Raw genomic sequence first — 24,865 nt, 5'->3', positions numbered from 1 at the left:
ATACAAGATGCCAGCGGCCTGAGAGACTGGGCTGATGCATGTGTGATGGCCAGCGCTGGTGAGGGGCGGGGATCTGCAGGAAAATTCTGTGGTGCTTGGGATGATTGGGAGTCGGGGGCGTTAAATGAAAAATATTTAATGGAGAGAGAAGTGGAGGGAATTGTGTAGGTCTTGGAATAACCTTTCAGCAGTGGGGGCAGTGAGCGGCAATGATTGCTAACCATCAAACACTACAGCTATGGGAAGTGGAAGGCTGGTACATGTAGCGCCTCAAAATGCTAAGTGCTCCTCTTCAGATATAATGTCTGTTACCATCTTAAAAGCTCTGCCTTCTTCGCTTTTCCTTCCCTTTGAGAAACATTTGCCAGCTTGTTGGACTTGAGCTCTTATTCTCTTTTCCTGCAGGAACAACAGACTGCAGCCTCCAACCACATTATTTACTCTTTAAAAACCTTTCTTTTCTTTTTTTAAGAAACAAAACTAAAGTCAGATGGTTTAGTTTTCTAAAACGAATGCAAAGGTGTGAATGGTTAATGAAGCTGAAACAATTGCAGAGCTGTGCTTTTGAAAGCTTGCCGAATGCCAGCCCCACTTTTGAGGTTAGCATTTTTTTTTTCCTAAACAGTGGGTCCATAATTTTTAACGGGCTTTGCCCATTCATCCTTGAAATTCATGAGTATAATGTGCAGCCAGATAATCACAAGATTTGGTGTCAAACTGTGAGGCATATAATTTCTGCATGCCTATGAATTAGCACTTGATACCCTCAAATATATTTCCTGTTCTCCCTAAACATACCATTAAAAGTAAAAACGCTGACAAAATTATTATTAATAACTTTGTAACTTTGTTGAAATCATCAGCAGAATAAACTTAACTGGGATGGTTCTTGAGGTACTAAAAGTGACTTAAAAAAGAATCCAAGCTACCAGATTACCTGGTGAGAAACAAAGTGCTGAGGTGGAAATGACAGAGAAGGCAAAGAAACAAATGTAGGCAGTTTACAGTACTGTGCCTCTCCACTCAGGCTCCGAGTTTCAAATCAGGGAGTGGATGAAAGCACAAAAACCCTGGCCAAACGAAGGCTGCGAGAGAAGCGGCAGATTGTAAATTAGCAGGACCCCGTCACTAACCTGGAAAACAACATGACATTTCCCGAGCTGTTCTGAGGATCAAAATAAAGACTGAGAATGTGTAAATATCCAAGGTACTCCCTGGAATAAGGCTCATGCATTTGTAATCAGTGGTAACTCTCTTAAATCACCAAATCGGTTGTCATTTTAGTGAGCATCTAAATTACTTTAGTCATGTACTTTTTCTCATATATATATGTATATATGTATCCATATACAGATACACATATACATATATATATATATATATATATGATTCATATGGAGGAAAGTCAATATATAAAAAATCTAAGTTTCTCCATTCTTCCTTACCTTTTGAAATTTTTATTTTAGAAAATAAATGATGAAAGGAATGATTGGTTACAGTGCAAAATAATCCATCAATGAAGCTTATTTTAAGAAAAAAATGCTGTTTATTTTTTAAAAAATGAATTGTACATAATTTTTCAGGAATACTACTATTGAATAGTATTGGGTTTCATTTTACTGTTTAAAAAGCTATTCTGTCTGTGCCCTGTTTCAGATTGGTGATTCTAAAGGAATTATTGTAGTTGCCATAGTAACAACAATCACATATAAAATTCGTCGAGCCCATGTGCCAGGACCCCTTCTAAATGTTTTAAATCTATTGAATTATTTAGACCCAGTCCTATTAGATGTATTTATTATTACTCCCATTTTACAGTTGAAGAAATGGAGGCATTGTACGCCAAAGATTACACAATTATTAAGTGATTATAGCCAAGAGGTTTCATGAGCCTCGGGCAATGGGGTTATTAATGGATACTGAGTAACATCTCATTTATGTGACACCAAAAATGTTTTTTTCCCACTTAATATTTAATATAAATGCAACTTAATCCCTGGAGGTTTGTGATTGTAATTGTGTTTTGATGAAAATGTTGCTGAAGTTTGTTGTATGTGTCCCTATCTTAATAAGCAAAAAATGATAAAGATAAGTTAACCCTTTTTATTTATGGTGGAAAGAATGTTGAATTTGCCTAGGGCTGGGTTCAGATCTCAATCCTATTTCTTAGGTGTTACATGACCTGGGCCTTAGTTTCAGTATTAGTGAAATGTACTGATACCTACATCCTTGTAAATCACTTAGTGTGGAACTTGGGTCTCAGTAGGCTGTCATAAATGCTAGCGGTTATTACTTTTATTACTTCCATTTCCTTAAAAGGAAAGTGAATATCATGCTCACTTTATAGGGGTTTTGTGAAGTAAATCAGTAGAATTGTATATGCTGTCATTTCTAAATGTGTATGTGTGTGTGATATACCCTAGCACAATGCTTAGTAGTTAAAATTCAATAAGCATATAGATTACATGGGTTAATGCAGACGGAGCACTTAGAAAAATGCCTGGCACATAGGAAGACTGATTGCATGTTAGTTATTGTTATTACTATGGTATCATTGAGTTTCCATCCTTCAGTTTGTTGTCCTGTTATATTTATTCCCTATTCTTGTTGATTTATGGTTATGGTAGGTTAATTAATTCATTAATTTTTATTGAATGCCTAGTGGTGCCAGGTGATTTGTTAGGTCCTCCTCACCAAGGTCCATAATTCAGGAAGGAGAGAATTAGGTAGTGAGGAAGGTGGTGAGATCAGCTATACGTGTTGGTTTGAGACATCTATGGGACATCCGGGTACAGGAGCACAGTCAGCAACTGGACATAGAAATTAAATCGCGCTTTAGACAGTCATTTGGGAATCATCAAAATTTTTCTATTATTTGAAACCATGAAAGAGAATTTAAAGAATAAGAAAGGGAGTTATGATGTATTGGAGCTCCAGAGAACATAGACATTCTAGACAACAATGGATACCTATAAAAATAACTAAAAATAAAACAGAGTGAATAGTCAGAGACATAAGAAGAGAACCATAGCAACTTTGGGCACTGCATGTGAGCAGAGCATTCGTGGTCCACCCTGACCTTCAAATTCCTATCCAATTCTTCTACGACAGTTGACATAATGTCCCTTGTTTAGGCCTTCATACAGACTTCGGGGTTGGCTGCTACTGCCTGGTCCCACTCTCCCCACATCCTAAGTGTCCTCTGCATGAAGCAATCTGATATCTCTCCAGGAATGGCAGTTGACACTCTGCCCTCACATTGCATTTTTTCTCCCTTCCCAGAGCTGAATGGTGTTGGACAAAAGAACTTGAGGCTGATCTTTCCTGTTAGAACTACTCCCTCATCTGTCACTCTCTGTATCTCTTAGGTCCTCAGGATCTGACCTAATGCATAGCCATTAACTGGCTGCTTGAGCTGCCCTGGTCCAGAAGCTTTTGTTGCCAAAACATTACTGCTTTCACAAATCGCTATTATCTCTTCTCCTTTATTTTCTTCCTTTCTTCCACTTCTATCTGTTTACTGTAGCATTAAGATGGAATGGTTGAATGCATGGATGAGGTTATGGTAGTTGTCAGATTGAATGAATACTGATCACACAGAGGCCCATGTACCTGTTCCATTGAAAACATCTCTGCTGTCATCTTGCCTCTGTTTCATAAAAGAAGACTAATGTGCATTTAGTTGTGTGGTCATCTCCATGGGTATTATACACTTGCCTTTCTCAAAATTAATTATTGAATCACAGATTTAGAAAAACAAACAAAAAGCCTTTTCCAAGATATTTTTGTACCCTAGAAAAATCTTCACTGATGCTATCTGTGTATTTTGACTGGTCAGCAGCATTGGGTAAATACATACGGCTAATTTCTGCTATGCCAGCTTGTGGATCAAAGACACCTCCCGGCCAGCCTCAGCCCTCTTTTCTGGCTCACTTATATGTCTTACAGAAGGCATTTGCCATTTGAAGAAGTCAGCTAAAATACTTTAGAAATGGCTTCCTGCAAAGTTTATATTTTCTTCTTGGGAAGAAAGAGAACAATTTAGCAAATCCATAGCGTCTACATTTAAACAGAAGTCTAGATACCAGCACACTTAAGAAATAAGATTAAAATTCTTCAGCAGTATGTGCATCATTTTTAAATTGCTCACCAAAGCTGATTTCAAACATTCTTAATAACTTTAATGACAATTATAACTTAATAACAATTTCAAACATTCTTAATAACTTCTGTCCACAACATGATTCCATGACATAACATCTAGCGATATGGGGAGCTTAAAAATGCTCTAAAACCAATTTTTTTCAGGATGAGCTCTACATTTATCTAACAATAGTATAGAATTTCTATCTTTAGCTAAGTCTGCATTTCTGAAATGATCTTTCACTGAAGTTACAAGAAGATAAGAGAATCAGTCAGTAAATAAATTCTTACCTTTGCATGCTTTGCCTTAGAAGCAATAGGTAAATGTGTGACACTTTTGAAAGCACAGTGGTAAAGAGTTATGATAGTCATCAGTTTTATTTGTGAGAATTTATAGCATTGAACATGAAAAGAGAAAAACTGGATTTATTTTACTTAAGCTAGAATGATGATTGGAAAAACTATTTCACTGACTCTTCTGAGAAGGAGACGGTGAGCATCACCAAACCCTACTAATTTCAAGCATTGTTGGATTGCCATTGATTTGCTAGTATTCAGAAATGGGAGCTCTAAAATGTAACATTCTAGGTAGCATCCTGATTACTTTTTATGTTTTAAGACAAGCATATCTAATCTTTTAATGGCATTTAGGATTATTGAAGCCACTCATCATAATATGCCAGGTCAACTGGATTTTTTCTGAAGTATTTTCTTGTTTTCATTTAGCATTGAAGCCCTAGATTGGAGTAACCTGTTGTTTTCTTTCTTCCCAAATAAGAGGGATCCCAAGTTAATTGAACTGGCTCCCAAGACTCCTGGGGTCATGGGCAGGAGCTAGGGTGGTTTTGGGCATAATGTCTTCTCCATCGCCCATGGAATACACAGTGGAATGAAGGAGACCAGAGACACAGCACCAAGGAGTCAAAATGTAAACCAAAGCCACAGAACCATACCACTCTGAGGGGCTAGACGAAAACCCTGGTCAAAGACAACAGGATGGGAATATAGAACAAGAGTTTTGAAAGGGAGAGAATAACCTAGGAAGATTCCTTAAGCTCTAGAATCTAATAAGGGGATTTCTGAATTAAGGGGCTAGCAATCTTAGCTGTGGTCAGGTGGGCAGTTGGAGCAGCAGATAGGAATACAGTGACCCTGTCAATATTCTGAGAATTGCTTAAGCTAAGGTCTGGATGGTACATTTTAACCACATTCATGGTTAGTAGCACTAAGTCCTTCAGTTGAACTTTTTTTAAAGTGAATCTATAAAAATGAACATTTGGGGGGAGGTATTACCAGTAATTTTGTGGAAGAAATGAAGTTTCACGCTGTGTTTGGACCAGAGTCAACTTGAATCTTCTTACTAAGAAGAGTCTTCCAGGGAGAGCCATTGAAAATGCTTGCATTTAGGGGAGGTGTCTTTATGGGGTGAATTACACAAGACTGGTCTATTTCTAAATGGACAAATCAAATGTTCTAAAATAAATATGTTTTACTACTTAAGTGGTCATGCTGCTACAAGCCTTGCAGTTAAAAGATTATATTTATTAGCCCCCTAGTCAGACTGTTATGTTCACTGATATTTAAGCATTCTGTGAAATCTTCCTTATTGAATGGTTAAGAGCAACTTCTGCACAGAATTCTCCAAGTACTCTGTCTTTGAAATTAGCCTCCTTACCCAGATTTACAAAGCTTCTTATCAAACACAGAAATAGCTTAAAATATACCCAGAACCTGTCAAATCTTAAAGCCTATAATTTTTCATTCCATACTAGTATTGTATCTAGCCCCCTGTAGTTGATTGATAAATGTGTGTTGAATGAACACTCTTCTTATAAAAATTGCCACATGTGTTGTAGGACTTTTACATCTTTCTTCTACTTGAGTTTTCCAGAAGTTTGGGATACACTAGGATAGCTCCTAGAGTATTTTTTTCCTTAATGGACTTTTATCTAAAATCATATGCAGTAAAATGTACTTTGTTGTACTAAACATGAATTTGTATATCACAGGAAATATCTCCATGGATGATTCTACTGTCAATTCATGCAGCATAACAATACTGAATGCACTGTAGTCTTGTTGGATTATAGAGTTTGTCTTATATTAAATTCTCCTTCCCCCTAGAGACTAATACAGTTTTTTTTGGATGCCTAGGCACACTCTTCTTGTCCCTATTGTATTTGAGATTTATAGTGTAGAAAAAATAGAAATTGTGGGATCAGATGATTGGGGTTCTGGCTTCAGTTCTGCCATTTCCAATCTGTGGGACACTAAGTTACATAGCCTTGCTGAATCCTAGTTCCTTTCCCAGGAGAGTAAAGAAAGTGATGTGTACAGATACACAGTTCTGAGGTTGCATTATGTAATATAGGTCATAGTATGCATAATACAGGTGAGTAGTTCAGAGCCCTGCACAGTCAGAGCTAAAAGAAAAGTTATTTAGTCTCCTCTTGAAAATTCCAAACTGTCCTTTTATTTTCTAAGTTCCTATATTTTTAGGTCAGGTAAAAAAATCTTGGATCTGCAGGATTGATAAGTCACCTTGTAGAACCTGCTGCTGTGATGATTATCCTCCCAAGGCATTTTACTTGTACAAGAAATATATGGGTGTTACTGAAGCAATGGAAAAGAAAAGAGAAAAAAGAAAAAAGTAATCACTCATTCCAACCACCTGAGAAAACCATGGTTAATATTTTATTTTCTTTAAAAATGTTTATGCCTTTGTAAATTATTATAATTACATTTCAATGTTATATTCTAAATTCTATCATTTAGCCCACTAACACTAGCATTTACTCAGTGTTATCAAAATCTTTGTAATGACTACATCATAACTCTGTATGATTGTAACCTAGTTCGATTAAGATTTTTCATTGTTACCTATTTAGGCTTTTTCTAGTGTTGTGCTATTCTAAATAATGATGCATGTTGTGTATGAAGCTTCTTCAATTTTGTCACATTATTTTCTTGATAGAGATTCCCCAAATTAGAACTTTTGAACCCCCAAATATGTACATAATTTTTTATTGTGGTAATATAAACATAACATAAAATTTACCATTTTAACCTTTTTTTTTTCAATGAGATACCATCAGATTGCCACAAGGGCAAAGAGTCATAAAATCTAATGTTGGCAAAGACATGTGGAAATGGTCATTTTCATACATTGTTGGGCATTGTTCAGCATTTCTACAAACTTTTAAGAAAGAAACTATCCCACACCAAAATTTTAAGTGAACTATCTTCTCATTCAACAATTCCACTCCTAGGAATTTAGCCAACAGAAAATACTTGCACATTGCAAAAAAAGTTGAATATACCAAGAATTTCACTACTATGTTAATTATAAGGGGAAAAAGTGGGAAATAACCCAAGTGTATATCAGTAGTCAAAGAGTTAAATTATGATATGCTCAGATTTTAGAATATAATGCAACCATTAAAAAGAATGAATTAGGGATACATATGCCTTCATGGAAAGTTTTCCATAATGGAAAATGTCTGGAAGCATATATGCTAAACTATTAAAAGTTAACTATTTTTAATTATACAGTTCAGTGGCATTAATTCTCATTCTTGTGGAGCCATCATAGCCATTCATCTCTACCACTTTTTCATCTTTCCAAACTGAAACTCTATATCCATTAAATGATAACTTCCATTCTCTCCTTCACCCAGCCCCTGGCAAGAAACATTCTACCGTCTGTATCTATGAATTTGACTACTCTGGGTACCTTATATAAGTGGGATCATATAATATTTGTCTTTTTGTGACTAGCTTATTTTACCTAGCATAATGTCCTCAAGATTCATCCATGTTGTTGCATCTACCAGAATTTCCTTCATTTTTAAGGCTGAATACTATTCCACTGCATGCATATACTACCTTTTGTGTGTTCATTCATCCAATAGAGGATATTTGGGTTGTTTCCACCTTTTGGCTAATATCTGGCTATGAATATTGGTGTACAGATATCTCCTGAAGTCCCTGCTTTCAGTTGTCTCTCCAGAAGTGGAATTACTGTATCATATTGTAATTCTGTGTTTAATTTTTTGAAGAACCACCATACTGTTTTCTGCAGCAGCCATACTATTTCACATTCCCACCAGCAATGCACAAGGGTTCCATTCTCACCAACAGCTGTTATTTTCTCTTTTGCTTTGTTTTGTTTTGTTTTGTTTTTTAGTAATAGTCATCCTATTGAATGTGAAGAGGTATTTCATTGTGGTTTTTACTGGCATTTCCCTAATGATTGGTGATGCTGAGCATCTTTTCATCTGTTTATTGGCTGTATGTATATCTTCTTTGGAAAAATGTCTATTTAAGTCCTTTGACCATTTTTAATCAGATTGTTTGTTTTCTGTTATTTAGTTGTAGGAGTTCTTTATATATTCCAGATATTAACCCTCTATCAGATATATGGTTTACAAATATTTTCTCCCATTCCACGAGTTTCCTTTTCACTGTTGATACTGTCCTTTGATACACAAAAGTTTTTAATTTAATTGGATGAAGTCCAGTTTATCTGCTTTTGTTTTGTTGTGTGTGCTTTAGGTGTCACATCCAAGAAATCATTGCCAAATCCAATGTCATGAAGCTTTTCCCTTATTTTTTCCTCTAAAAATTTAATAATTTTAACTCTTATATGTTTAGGTCTTTGATTTATTTTGAGTTAATTTTTGTATGTGGTATAAGGAAAGGATCTGACTTCATTCTTCTGCATGTGGATATCCAGTTTTATCAACACGATTTTGTTGAAAAGACTGTCCTTTACTGTTGAGTGGTCTTGGCTCCCTTGTCAAAAATCACCTGGCCGTATATGCAAGGGTTTATTTCTGAATTCTCTATTCTATTCCATTGGTCTGTATGTCTCTCTTTATGCCAGTACCATATTGTTTTAATTACTATAGTTTTGTAGTAATTTTTGAAATCAGGAAATGTAAGACCTCCAACTCTATTTTTCTTTTTAAGATGAACTTTTTATAAAACTGAATTTTCTATGTAGAAATATGCACATTCATTTTAGGCCAAAGAACCAAGCAAGTTTCTTTCTACCTTCTGGAGGGAGAACCAGTAAATTTTACATCCTGATAGATCAATGCACTCTTTTCCCTGTGACTTAATTTTTTTTATTTTAAACTTTTTTGGGGGAAATAATTTTAGACTGACAAAACCATTGCAAAAATACAGAGTGTAACTTTGTATCCTCCAACCTACTTCCCCTAATATTAATGTCTTATATAACCATAATTTAATTATATGAAAGAGAAAATTGGCATTGGTACAACACTATTAACTAAATACAGATCTTATTTGAATTTAATCAGTTTCTCTGCCAATGTCTTTTTCTGTTCCAGGATCTGATCCAGAATTCCACATTTTCTCTTTGTAATTGACAAAAAAACCTTTGGAGATATACCTTTGAGATGACACAAATATTCTATTTCTCCTCAGACTTTTGCCACTAACTTTAACATCCATTAGTGAATTTTTCCTGAAACAATTATTACTGTGGTGTTTTCCTAGTGGTGACTTTATATTTCCCTCATTCCTTCTACATTCATTGATTGGACTTCTTTTGAAAGGAAGAACTATCCATTCTTCCCCATTTATTTATTTAGAGCATATTTTTAAGCCTCTTAATACAGTTATCCAAATTGATTCCTAAGAGATTTCTCCCAAATTATGCTTCTTAGCAATAGTATTTAATATTATAATAAAAATGTTTTGCTCAGTCAGTGGGTCAACATATCACCTTCTCAAAAGGCTCTCTCTGACTACCCTATCTATGTTAGACTCCCCCCAACTCTAATATTCTCTATTTTATAAACTGAGCACCATGAGAGAGAATATCAGGGGACAGTAACTTAAAGGGGATGGTCAGAGATGGTAGGATTTTTGCTGAGACCAGAAGTATGAGAAGGAATCAGGCAGAGAGAAAATGGAGGTAAGAGTGTTCCAAGCAGAAGAAACAGTGCGTGTACAGCCCTGGAACAGCTAAGTCATTGGTGTACTCAGGAAACTCAAGAAAGGCTAGTGTGGCTGGAGCATAGTGGGCAAGGCAGATATGCTTGGGAGATGAAGTTGGGTGGTAAGCAGTGGCCACATCTGGCAGAGTCTTGAAGACTTTGTTAAGAAGGATGGTTTTTATGGTAGGGACAGTGGAAGCCACTGGAGGACAATTTTCATAGGTTGTTTCAACGTTGTCAGTTCTGTTATTTACATCTGAATTTGTTTCCTAGGGCTGCTATAAAAAAGTACTACAAAATAACAGGGTTAAAAAAAGAGATATTTATTCTCCCACAAGTTAGGAGGCTAAAAGGCCGAAATCAAGGTTTTAGCAGTACCATGCTCCTTTTGAAGACCCTAGGAGAGAATCTTTTCTTGCCTCTTTCCCGCTTCTGGTGGCTCCAGGAATTCTTTGGCTTGTGGCAACATCTGTGCCTCCATCTCCACCATGGCTGACTTCCCCCCGTGCATCTCTGTATCTTTATATAGTGGCCCTTCTCTGTCTCCCTGTGTCTCTCTCCTCTTCTAATGAAAGACACCAGTCATATTGGATTAAGAGCCCACCCTATTCCAGTCGGACATCTTAACCAATTACATCTGCAAAGACCCTATTTCCAAATAAGGTCGCATTCTAAATAAGGTACTAGGGGGAAGGATTTCAACATATCTTTTAGGAAGACACAATTCAATCCATAACACTGCCTGTATTTTTTTCTTTTACTTTTGCACACCCGCCTATATGGTAGGTTTTGGTAATTTTCAAAATCTTCCCTGTTGTCAAATTGTCCCCCTTTTAAGTAGCCTGTTCTTGTTTTACTAATGTAATAACTTCATGTATTTTGCTTAGGCTATAAATTAGAATTGTTTTTGCAATGGAATTTTATAGTTGGGAGCCATTTTCCCTGATATCTAGTTGATTGCCTTCTTTTGAGTTAGAATATTCATTTTTCCATACATTTGTGGGATATGTGTAATTTCATGAATTGTCTGTTTTGACATTTATCCTTTGATCACTTAGAACACTAGAATTTTTCTTGCTATCATCTATAAGTACTTAATATGGAAATTATATTAATGTTTCATCTGTTAAATTTCTGCACAAAACATCCCAATTTGTTTTCGGTACTTTAAATATTTATTTATTTATTTATTTATTTTAATTTTTATTTATTATTTATTTATCTATTCATGGCTGTGTTGGGTCTTCGTTTCTGTGCGAGGGCTTTCTCTAGTTGCGGCAAGCGGGGGCCACTCTTCATCGCGGTGCGCGGGCCTCTCACTATCGCGGCCTCTCCTGTTGCCTGCTGCGGAGCACAGGCTCCAGACGCGCAGGCTCAGCAATTGTGGCTCACGGGCCCAGCCACTCCGCGGCATGTGGGATCTTCCCAGACCAGGGCTCGAACCCGCGTCCCCTAGCATTGGCAGGCAGATTCTAAACCACTGGGCCACCAGGGAAGCCCCTAAATATTTATTTTTATAAAATGTTTAGTTTGGATTTTTTAATATATTTCAGTTTTTTTCTTTGAAATTTCTTTTATAAATTTTGAGCACAGAAAATTTATTAAGAAGTCAAATAAATATTCTCCCCATTTGATCTTCTAGTTTTTATGGGTGAATTTTCTTTACATTTAAAGATCTTTAATGCTTCTTTTTCCTAATTATTAAAATGATGCACTTCCTATCTATTTATAAATGTAAAATAAGTGGTTAATGTTTAAGAAAATTCAGAAAGGTTTGAAGGGAAAACAGTTTCCCATACCTCTATGACTCACTGGTAACTGCTTTTAACATTTGGTTTATTTATTTTCAGGCTTTTTTCCATGCAAATATTTTAACCATATTAATTAAATCTCTGTGTACAATATTCAGAGTCTCAGTTTTCTTGACATTATGATCACAGCATGTTATTGAACATACTTTGTAAATATTTTTAAAGATTGCCAAATGTACCATCATACAGATACTTTAATAAAGGGGTCAGAGTGCTATGGCCCATGGGCCAAATCCAACCTACTGTTGGTTTTTGTAAATAAAGTTTTATTGGAATGCAGCCACACTCATTTGTTTACATATTGTGTGTGGCTGCTTTTATGCTACATTGGCAGAGTTGAGGAGTTGTGACAGAGACTGTATAGACCAAAAATCCTAAATATTTCCTATCCAACCCTCTACAGAAAAAGTTTGTAAACTCTGCTCTAATATACTTTATTATTCTTTGAGTTTTGTAATTTAAGTAGTTTACTTCTTTTGACTTAATATATAACATGGCAATAAAATTTTGCCTGTTATATTTTTCTTTATCTTGAGTTTTCTTAGGCCAGAATTTTGAATATCTTTAATATAGTTATTCGTTTATCCTTTCCTTCATTCAACAAAATGTATTAAGTATGTGTTCTATAACTAATGCTGTATTAGTTTCTGGGGATACACTTGCAAACAAGATACACATGATCTGTTCCTTCATAGAGTTTACAATTTAACAAAAACATATATATTAAAACATGTTGAGCATTTAGACAAGCATTTTGATAAGCATTATACAGAACTTATTTTATGAGATTATCACACATCAGAAAATCCTGGCTTAAACTGAGGAGGTCAGGCCACTTTTTTTTTTTTTTTTAAAGTGGTGGCATGTGAAGAATGAAAATCAGCCTTCAGGTGGAAGAGTGGCATTGGCAGCAGGAATATGGAATCTCAGGGAGAAGCAACACAATGAAAACATCCAAAGAGAGATTCAGAGAAGTATAAGGACCTCAGAGTCTCAGGATTCTGGCTGAAGCAGCAGGAGTAAGGGGGAGATAGAGCTGGAGAGATTGAAGTACCAGGTTTCAAAGGCTTTTTTAAGGCCGTGGTAATTATCTCGGATTGTAAGTGTTTAAGAAACTACTAAAGCAGATTTGCTCATTACGTTAGCTGGAAAATGGAGACTGTTTCGGAGAAAATGAAGAGTCAATGCAGAAATATCAGTTAGGAGTTCAGGCCAGAGAAGATGGTGGTTATGGTGAAGACAGAAAGAAGGGAACATTATTTGAGGGATATTTTGGAGGTTGGGTTGACAAGATTTTGTGGTAACTAATGGTAGGCATTGAGAATAGGGAGAAGCCAAGGATGACCCCAGTTTCTGGCTTATGAAACTGGGAAGACTTTCATGTCGTTCAGTGAGACAAAGAGCATTGGAGAAGAAGGAGTTTCTTGGGAGTGGGGATGGGGATTATGATGATGAATTTGAGATGGCTGAAAGACTCCTGAAGGCCCACATTACTCAGGAAGAGTATAACGTTGGAGATACATATTCTGACATCTGTGGCCGACAGGTGATTATAGATGTCATGGGAGTTGGTAGGCTTACCTGAGTATAAAGTGAGGTGAACATGATAGCCTAGGATAAAGGTCCAAGGAACATCACCATTTTTGGTTAGATAAAGGAGGTAGAGCTATAAAAGGTAGAATAATAAAGGCTGACAACACAGATGGGAGTAAATCAGAAGAATGATATAGTAAATCAAAGGACAGAGAGTTTTTAAAGAAAGGAGTGACCAACAGTGACAAATGTTCCTGAGAATCATGCCAGCAAAATACTGGAAAAGGGATTACTGGTTTTATTGAAATGGATGGTCTTTAGTGATATGTATGAAATTAGTTCAGTCGAGTTGTGATGTAGAAATGACTTGGAGATTGTTGCATTAAGTGGGAGGCGAAGGTAAGGAACAGCAAGTGTAAATGATTTATTAAGAAGTTTGTGAAAGAAGAGAGATAACATAGAAGCGCAAGGGTGAGGTAGAGCTAAGGAAGGTTTTTTTGTCTACTTGTTTGATTTTTAAGAAAGAAGCTTAATCTTATACATATTTCCAGAATTCTTCTTGAGCATTATTACTAATTTGTGCTTCCACCATTGGCATGTGAAAGTGCTTGCCTCACTTAGGGCTAACTAGAAGAGTAGAATTTAAGCTCTGCTAGAGCAGGGATTTTTTTTTTTTTTTTAACATCTTTATTGGAGTATAATTGCTTTACAATGGTGTGTTAGTTTCTGCTTTATAACAAAGTGAATCAGCTACAGATATACACACGTTCCCATATCTCTTCCCTCTTGCATCTCCCTCCTACCCTCCCTATCCCACCCCTCTAGGTGGTCACAAAGCACCGAGCTGATCTCCCTGTGCTATGCAGCTGCTTCCCACTAGCTATCTATTTTACATTTGGTAGTGTATATATGTCCATGCCACTCCCTCACTTTGTCCCAGCTTACCCTTCCCCCTCCCCGTGTCCTCAAGTCCATTCTCTACATCTGCATCTTTATTCCTGTCCTGCCCCTAGGTTCGTCAGACCATTTTTTTTCTTTTTTTTAGATTCCGTATATATGTGTTAGCATATGGTACTTGTTTTTCTCTTTCTGACTTACTTCACTCTGTATGACAGTCTCTAGGTCCATCCACCTCAGTACAAATAACTCAATTATGTTTCTTTTTATGGTTGAGTAATATTCCATTGTATATATGTGCCACATCTCCTTTATCCATTCTTCTGTCGATGGACACTTAGGTTGCTTCCATGTTCTGGCTATTGTAAATAGAGCTGCAATGAACATTGTGGTACATGTTTCTTTTTGAATTATGGTTTTCTCAGGGTATATGCCCAGTAGTGGGATTGCTGGGTCATATGTTAGTTCTATTTTTAGTTTTTTAAGGAACCTCCATACTGTTCTCCATAGTGGTTGTATCAATTTACATTCCCACCAACAGTGCAAGAGGGTTCCCTTTTCTCCACACCCAGAGCAGGGATTTTTTTTTTAATAATCTTTTTTGTTCTTTGCTGTATACCTAGCACCTAGAACACTGTCACATAGTAGGTGCTCCGTAAATTCACCTGTGGAATGAATGAATGAGTGAACCATACATCCTTGTTAAATTGAGATGTGTAAGTGGTATCTCATTAGTGCTTAAGTGTGGAAGTCTTTGTTAACCAGTAATCGCATGCATAGAGATCCCTGTTAAACTGTGAACTCCTCGGTGGAAAGAGCTATGATTTGTTAATCTATGTATCTCCACATCTTGTACATATTTTAGCACCTAACAGGCCTTAAACATGTTTGTTCGGAATGACTAAATTTCTGCCTTACATATGTGGGGGAAGGAAGATAGTTTGATTAACAACCTAGACTCCAAGGGATATTGAACAGAGAAATTGTTTTCAGCTTTTTAAGCTTTGGTTTACTAAACCAAAAGCAAGTATTTTCCCTTTTAAAATATTCTGTAGGAAGATTAAAATCGGGTGGTCTTCACTTGACTATGGCCATTTCACTTTCTGCATTGCCCCAGTGCTGGAATTCCAGCTGATGATGGAGAGAATGTTATGTAATGGTCTTAACATAATTAAAAAGCTGCCCTCAAAGAATTTTATAAAACAACACAGGAAGAGAGGGACCAAGTTAAGAATATGAAAAAAAAAATAGCTACTGAGGAGTGGTACGGTATAATGGAGGACCAGCTCAGAAAGGAAAGGGGTAAAGTTATGTGACTAAGGCCCGTATGTAATGCATGTTGGCAACCTGTTATCCCAGCTGCATTTCTCAGATTTTAAAAAATTGAGTTACAAACCATTAAAGAGATACAAGTAGCGTTTCCAGCAAAAACCCCATTCCTTGCTGGTTTCTTGTAGGAAAGAACATTCTGTTTACAATGCAGTACAGACCATTTCAGGAGGGAAATAATGCTTCAGAACAGAAAGGTACACAACTATTTTGGGCAAAATGGTCAATACACAACTATTTGGGGCAAAAAAATACTGGGCAAAATGTTGAATGTCTGTCTTCCTTTCCCTCTTTTCACAAAAGATTTACTGTTATAGCTCATTTAAAGCTCAATGCCAAATGAACACTCTCTTGGCCGTCCCATCACCTAAATCTTAAAACAATCTACTCTTTCCACATGTATAATCACAAACCTGGACAGTAATTGAAATATTTATTTATTTATAACTTATTTGTATTCTACATTTGCCTGTGGCTATGATTCTGCAGGTACTGTGAAACGGATTGTTGCAAATTTCATTAAAGGTGGTGAGCTGGGTATACTCAGGCTGAAACCCCTCACACTTCTTTTTCTTAGATCTTTGCCTCACCTGATTCACCATGCCTCAGGAAAGTTATTAATAATTCAGTATTCACAACTTATAAAGTGAGGACTGATTGGGGTATGAGTTGATTAAATTTTACAGTTACAAATTATCCATTTAATTATAGTTTTTCAGTTTTGAAAGAGAATATAATGATTATTTTATTAATGTCAATTATCACTGGATTGTTACCTACAACTTTGCCAATGAATTGTCTAGATAGACTTGGATGCCTCCAGTGACAAAGATCTCATTACCTCACGGGAAACCTCTTCTAGCTCCTGACAAGTCTGACTATTTGAAAGCTTTTCCTTATAGTGACCTGAAATCACTTCTGTTGAGCTTATATTTTGGGATTGTTGTTCCAACTGTTGCAGACATACCAAAATTTCCTATTATGTATTTAAAGATACATGACATAATTCACCTACATATTTTCTTCTCAGGGCAAGCATCTACAACTTAAGTCATTTCTCAATTGACTTGACTTCAAGATGCCTCAATATCCCAGTCACTACTTTATCAATATTTCTCTTTTTTTTAATTAATTAATTAATTTATTTATTTTTGGCTGTGTTTGGTCTTCGCCTCTGTGGAAGGGCTTTCTCCAGTTGCGGCGAGCGGGGGCCACTCTTCATCGCGGTGCGCGGGCCTCTCACTATCGCGGCCTCTCTTGTTGCGGAGCACAGGCTCCAGACGCGCAGGCTCAGTAATTGTGGCTCACGGGCCCAGTTGCTCCGCGGCATGTGGGATCCTCCCAGACCAGGGCTCGAACCCGTGTCCCCTGCATTGGCAGGCAGATTCTCAAACACTGCGCCACCAGGGAAGCCCAATATTTCTCTTAAAATGTGGATTATGCAATATAATTCATTACTCCAGCTATGGCCCAGCCAACCCAGAAAAGAACTATACTATCATCTCTAATGTTTTAGATATACTAGTAATTTAGCCCAAGATTACATTTGTTTTTGATAATTCCATCAATTTATTCATTCATATTGAATGTACTGACAACTATACTTTGTCACATAGGATACTGCTAAGCCATGCCTCTCCCATTCTGTCTAATTTGTTTATTGGCTATGATGATAGAAATGACAGTTGACCTTATTTAATTTTAACTTGTAAGATTCAGGCCATTTCTGCATTCCTTTAATATATGCTTTGATCTTTTTTTCTAATCTAGTCTACTTATTCTGCCAATTCCCTGTCACCCACTTGTTTGAAGCATAGAACTGTATATTATCCAATTCATTTATTGATACATTAAACCTCAGCATTCCCTCTAGGTGGGAATTTTTAATTTAAAATAATTTTCTAGATCTATTAGTTGCCTTCCCTATCTTATTATATACCCTTACTTTTTTTTCAGATTTTAGTGTATTAAAATACTCCTGTGGACATAATTACAACTATTTTAAACTATTAATTGTGTTGTTATTTTTTTTATATATAGGATTGTAGGATTTAGTATACTCAGAAATACATAATAAAAAAAGCAAAACATTGCCAATAATCCTAAGTTAGAGATAGTAACAGTTTAAATTTTGGTGTATTTATAATATTTTCCCCACTCATATAAGAGAATTGTTGTTAATTGTTATATTACATTATTTGGTTAGTATAAATATGTCATTGTTCATTCAGGCATCCCCTATTATTGGATGCATGTCCGCATAGCTGTTGTTGCATGTGCCATTGTATTGCACTCTACTCCCTGAATCAGGTAGAGGGTGTCTGCTGTATGAAATAGCGGTTTTGGGGTCATTTATTTAATGGTTTTCCCACTTCTGTGTAACATGATGCACAGGAAAAAAGAATCTGGTTGATGTTTGAGATTAAGCAGTTTATTAGACCTCTTGTTCATTCTCAGACCTACCTAATGTATACATATAAGCTCCTAATTTCTTACAGTGTTATTATTAGTGTCTTTTTTTTTATATGCCACCTACCACCCGTTCTAACACAAAGCAGCAATTTAAAAACAGGTCACCAGAATGTTCTGTAGCAATATGAGCAGAACGTGATACATATCCAGTAGGAACTTCTAAGGGCATTTCGGCAGGAGGAATGCAGAGCGATCAGCAGATGATTTGCCTAGAATCTCTGCCAAAACCCCCACTGTGTGAAAAGGGCCTTTGGGAGTCGTGATAATGAGGTGTGGTTAGGATTCTGACATCTGCTCTTTCAGATATCATGGGAAGCCCTAGCCCTTCCAATACCGACACTGACAGCTGAGTCAAGCAACCCCTGTTGACTTGTCTTCCCACTGAACCTTACGCCTCAATGAAAATAATCAGAACATTTTCTCCTACAGAGACCTAGGGTTGGCAAATCAAGAAAAGTTGGTCCAATGAGAGCAGTATCCTTCACTTTACAACTTGTTTGTTTAATTGATAGCCAACTTAGCAAATGCTCTCTGAGCTGTTAAAGGCACATGAAAAGATGCAGAGAGAGAGGCTTGCATGTGTGAATTGCTTACCGTCAAACCTCCCCATATGTTGTGTCATACTTACCCAGTTTTCCTGTGGAACAGGGTAGGTGAAAACGAGAATGATTTACTATCATAATAGCCTATAAGAAACATGTTTTAAAAACCTAGTAATATTCAGAACTCTGTTCAGTTTAACATAATTTCGAGTAGCCACGTTGTATATCTAGGAAGATTAATATTACTGTCCCTAATAGAAGGACTACCTTAGCATCCTTCATTTTATAACAACTTTGTAGTAGAAAACCAAGAGGAAAAAGGTTATGAATTTGTAAAAAAAAAAATAGATACTTTTACACTAGGCAAGCAAAAGTAATTTCATCTCCAATCTCCCAAATCACTGCTATTCTGTGCTCAGTTCTTTGGAACACATTAAAATTTCAATTCATGAGAGTAAGACTCAGTAATGGTTCTCTGGTGGGCTGAAGGAATTACCCTATCTTTATTTTATTTATTTATTTATTTAACACCTTTATTGGAGTATAATTGCTTTACAATGGTGTGTTAGTTTCTGCTTTATAACAAAGTGAATCAGCTATACATATACATATAACCCCATATCTCTTCCCTCTTGCGTCTCCCTCCCTCCCACCATCCCTATCCCACCCCTCTAGGTGGTCACAAAGCACCGAGCTGATCTCCCTGTGCTATGCGGCTGCTTCCCACTAGCTACCTATTTTACATTTGATAGTGTATATATGTCCATGCCACTCTCTCACTTCGTCCCAGCTTACCTTCCCACTCCTTGTGTACCCTATCTTTAAACATGCCTAAAGTTCTCTTCAGGAGCGATTTGAATGGAGAGAACCTGGGAGTATGTAGAAAATAATCTTACATTAAACCAGCAGTAATTTTATATTTAAGCATCCTCCTTATTTAATTCTGAAGGCCGTCAAGTTTTCTAGTACAGATTAGTTTCTTGCACAGATGGACTCTCACTAGGGAGGCTTCTTAAAACTATTTAATGTATATGTGTTTTTTAATTGTATCCAGACTTTTATATTTGCATATTTATTTTCCCCATATCAGTTTAATCCAGATGGACAGAAGTAAATAGGAAAAAATATCAAGGTCATTATGATCTTGACTATTTTCTCTGATCCCTATGATTTGTATGTTTGTCAAAGCAAACTTCTCATTTTTCTATTTTTCAGAAGTATATTATTTTGTGTTATATGCTTAAGAGGAATTTTGACTATGTGTAGTTTCTCCTATTATGCCCTTTAGAGTGAGTGGTGTTAACCTAATATTTCTTTTTTCATTTAATCATTTATCAAATATTTGAAAGTCCCTGAAGAGCAAGGGCCATATATTTTTAATGTTTGGCCCTCAGTAATGTTTTTTGAAATAATATAATGTGCCAAAGAAAGGGTGGAGGCATTCAGGTTGAATACATTGGGATCTGTAACCTAGAGGTGCTCACAGTCTAATGGGGGAGATGGGTATATTGTATTTGTGCTGGGTCTTGAGTCATAAACAGAATTAAACCAAAGAAGTGGGTAGCTTCTCAGGCAAAGTACTATGTCCTAATGTTTGAAGATCAACCATCTACTGCCCTTAAGTAATCCCATTTGACCATCAGTATTTGCTTTTTGAGAGAGCTGCTTTATGTAAGGGGTGCAAGTATACACATATTGAGCAGAAAGACGCTTTTTAAGATCCTAACTGACTCATATGGAGCTCTAACCAATGATTTACTTAGTATTGATCTATCCACTAGGTCTAAGGAAGAATCAATATACCAACTTTCTATTTCAACAGGCAGCTGATGAAATTAAATCCTTGCTTTTAGGTGGCTCTGAGAATGGTTTAAGAGATGAAGTAAAAGAATCCAATCTGGTGTTTGGGGGGAGAACTTGCACATAGTGCCTCTTTCGGAACAAATTTAAAGAGGGATGTAAAATACAGTAAAATAGTTAGGGGCACCTCATGAAGCAGGAAGGCATACATCCAGGCCTCACATAAAATTACTTGGACAATGTGAGCTACTTACATCTCCATATCTCATTTTACTTCTTCCTGATTTGGGCTCCTCTTTTAGGCCTGTGGTTCTGTGTTCTCTTTCAGTAACTTTAGTCATCTTCCGTTTGAGCATCTAATAAACGACTTTGGCTTTACTTTTCTGCTGACCCTTTGCTGCTAATCCTGATTCATTTTTCCTTATTGTTTTTCTGCTACTGGTTTTCCGTCTTACTACATCTTAATGCTTAACCGATTCAAGGACCCCTTAACTTGGTAAAGAGAATCTGAGAGTAATGGCAGATTGTCATGGTTTCTAGAGCAACTCAGCCCTAATTGTGCCATTCCTAGTGGCCAGAGGGCCAAAGAACTCATCAGGTACAAGTTACTTCTTGATTCTTGTCTTCAGAGGTCACTGGATAAATAAAGGAGGCCAGCAGACTTTAGTGCCGAGCCTCCTTGCTCCGGCTGCTCTGTGTTTAGCATCTTCCACCTGCTGTTCATTTTGCTCAAATGCCACCTTCTCAACGAAGCCCAAGCACAATTGCAATCATCCCCATCTTCTTCTACTGCTTCCCCCTGGCATGCCCATCTGTCTTACCATGTTCATGTTTTTCTCTTTTCCATGTCACTTATTGCCTTATAATATACTATGTAACCTATTTATGTTTATTGTTTAAATTTTATTTCTCCTTCTACAATGTTAATACCACAGTTTTTGTTTGTTTTCATTGATGTAGCCCAAGAATCTAAAATAGTGCTTTAGCACCTTGAGAATTCTTAAGAATTCTTAAGAATTCATAATAGAATAAGTGAGTGAGTGATTCCCATGTCCAATTCGTTGCCATAATTAGGAATGGATTTATTTTGCATTCTTAATACTTATTTCAAATATCTATTTGCTGGGAATCTTTCTTTCCGTCAAGTGCTATTGCAGAAAATGGTATTTCTCTGTGTTGTATGAAAGGATTAGTTAGCGCTTTGAAAAATATATAAAGTTTTGTGAGAATGGTTTTGATAAACTAGAGATGCTAAAAGAATGTTAGATTTTCTTCTGTACAATAGTATATTCTGAGACATAAAGGTCTTAGGCTCATGTTATCATAAGCATGAATTTTATTAACTTGTTTGTAATGTACAAAAGGATATGACAACATGCTATAGCTGAAAGAAAAAATAATATATTGTCTTGTTACTCCTCAGAACAACAAAAAAATCTCAGCAACCTGCAATGCTTAAACATCTCTTTTGTAAAAGGGAAAGGGAAAAAGGTTCAGAAACCTTAAATAGGCAAAGAAAAGCAGTAGTGTGTTGCTCTTCTTCAAACTTAAAGGAAAGAACTTAGAAGTGGTATCAAAATTAACTTCTCTGCATCACTATAAGGGGATGTAGAAGTGATTTCAGAAAAATTAGATTTATTTTATGAATAAAAATCCAGAGTTTAAATCATTTCTTCTAAATTCTTGGAGCTATGTGCTAGATGAGATGGCTGAAAATGTGTGAAATTCTGGGGTTACTTGTTTTTAAATGAATAGCAACCAAGCATGATTTTCTGACAGAGCTTCATAGACCTATGCCAAAATAAGCTTCATAGACCTATGCCTATGCCTGATTAAATTGCCCAATTAGAGGAATAGAGATGACAAACAGGACCAGCTCTAGACCAAGGATTGATCCACACCAGCTGTGCACACAGTGTGAACTGTAGAAGTGTCCAGCTAGGGAAAGTAATAATAATGAAAATGGCCACTCAAAATACAGAATTTAATTAAATAGACAACCCACTTTCATGATATTCTAATATCATGAAATTTAATTTAACTTAACATGAAACATTCTTGTTTGTTGATTTTCTTGAGCTATTAAACCAGATATAGAGCAAAGATATTGTCTCTTAAAATCGTGGTTCTCTAAAAAAGGATGTATAGAAAATCATTTGTCAGACTGTGGAAAAAATACTGAGATCTGGATTCAGATAAATGGGATCCGATTGCCCTGGGGTAAGACTCAGAAACTGAGTGACAGAAATGTTACTTAGGTGATTCTGATGCCTGTTGTGGCTTCTACCAGAAAGAGAATTCATTTACTAGATAACTCTGTGGATAAATGAAAGGAACAGATTGAGTAAGAAACTGATGATAAATAATTGTTTCGGGCTTCCCTGGTGGCGCAGTGGTTGAGAATCTGCCTGCCAATGCAGGGGACACGGGTTTGAGCCCTGGTCTGGGAAGATCCCACATGCCGCGGAGCAACTAGGCCCATGAGCCACAATTACTGAGCCTGCGCATCTGGAGCCTGTGCTCCGCAACAAGAGAGGCCGCGGTAGTGGGAGGCCCACGCACCGCGATGAAGAGTGGCCCTCACTTGCCGCAACTAGAGAAAGCCCTCGCACAGAAACGAAGACCCAACACAGTCATAAATAAATAAATAAATAAATAAAAATTAAAAAAATAATAATAATTGTTTCAGTTACATATGCCTGAGATTTATAACTCTTTATCCACAATTCCAAAATCTCAAAAGCTTTGAAAGCCAAAAAAAAAAAAAAAAGATTTTACAACTCACTTCATGGCAAAACCTACCCGGCCTTCATTTTTGGCAAAACCAGATCTGAACTGACACAAGGCTCTTTGTGCTCTTTATTTACCCCAACAAGTGTGAAGACTCACGTGTTTTGTTACAGAAATATGAATATGTTTTATTGTGGAAGTGTTACCTCCTAAACTTATGTCTACTATGTTCCCCTTCTAGAATCTGAAGAATTCTAAATCTTAAAACGTATCTGGCCCCAGTAAATTTTAGATAAGAGTTGGTAGACTTGTAATGGCTTCAACTGACATTTTATTTTGTCTTGAATCGAACTGATTTGAGATTTTCTACTGACTGGTTCTAAACTCCTTGAGGGCAGGGACTCTGATATGCTTGCTTTGTTCAATAATGACCTTACATATTGGATCATTTAATAGTATTTTCTGCTCCAGGCCTGTATTAGTCAAGGCTCACCAGAGAAACAGAACCAATAGGAGATATAGATTTAGATATAGATGTAGATTAGATATAGATATATGTATATATATGAGGATATTTATTATAGGAATTGGTTCCTGGGATTTTGGAGGCCAAGAAATCCCATGTCTGCCATCTGTGAGCTGGAGAGCCAGGAAAGCCAGTGGTATAATTCAGTCTGAATCCAAGGGCCTAAGAGTAGGGGTTCGTTGATATAAGTCCAAGTCCAAAGGACTTTGAGAACATGGAGCCCAATGGTATAAGTCCCAGTCTGAGTCCTGAAGGTCCAAGAACCAAGAGCGCTGATGTCCAAGGACAGGGGAAGATGGATGTCCCAGCAGGAGCAAAAAGAACAAATTGACCTTTCCTCCACCTTCTGGTCTATTCAGGGTCTCCATGGATTGGATGATGCCCCTAGTCCAAGGGCTATCTTCTTTACTCAGTCTACCAATTCAAATATTAATCTCTTCTGGAAGCACGCTCACAGACACACTCATAAATAATGTTTCACCAGGTATCTGGGCATCCCGTAGCCCAATCAAGGTAACACATAAAATTAACCACCACAAGGCCCACAACAATCTTGTGAGGGACACAGGGCTTATCATCCCCATTATAAGGATGAACGACCTGAAACAAGTCAATGAACTATCATAGTGCTTAGTGGAGGTCACAAGGTTAGTGATCAGTGAGTATTTAGTAAATTGAACATAGCTTTAAATTGAGTTGAAGTAGCAACTTATTTTTTTCCCATAAGTAAAGAATTACTTTAGTGTGTGGTGGTTCAAAAATCTTTAAAAGAAAAATATTTAATAAATACTTATAAAATATGTAAACATTTTCCAAATCCTGTGATAAAACATAAAGGAGTCAATGGAGGCATATTTTATTTGTGTATTTATGATCAGAATAAGCTTTACACATAAAGAGAAATGTATAAGGGTAAGATTGACACTAAATTGTGGCTCTAAGATGTTTCTTTCTAATTTTTCAGATTTAATGCAGTAATCACACCCCTTTGTATACCATTGCCTTAAATAATAATTTCAATCTTAGCGGAGTAGACCAGTAGTAGGGGAAGTGGGTTTGGGATAAAACTGTAAAGGATAATCACATGTCAACTCATTCCCACTCCCGCAGTAG

The 24,865-nt window shown here is 36.6% G+C and overlaps 1 protein-coding gene across 16 annotated transcripts in view; it reads left to right on the top strand.

Moving 5' to 3' along the window:
- The window catches only part of TMEM117 (transmembrane protein 117), a 522,112-nt gene that overhangs the window by 286,687 nt on the left and 210,560 nt on the right, over positions 1 to 24,865 (top strand). The window lies entirely within an intron of this gene.

Source organism: Balaenoptera physalus, assembly GCF_965194825.1.
Source record: "Balaenoptera physalus genome assembly, chromosome: 13".
NCBI lineage: Eukaryota > Metazoa > Chordata > Mammalia > Artiodactyla > Balaenopteridae > Balaenoptera > Balaenoptera physalus.
This window is presented reverse-complemented; position numbering and strand designations above follow the sequence as displayed.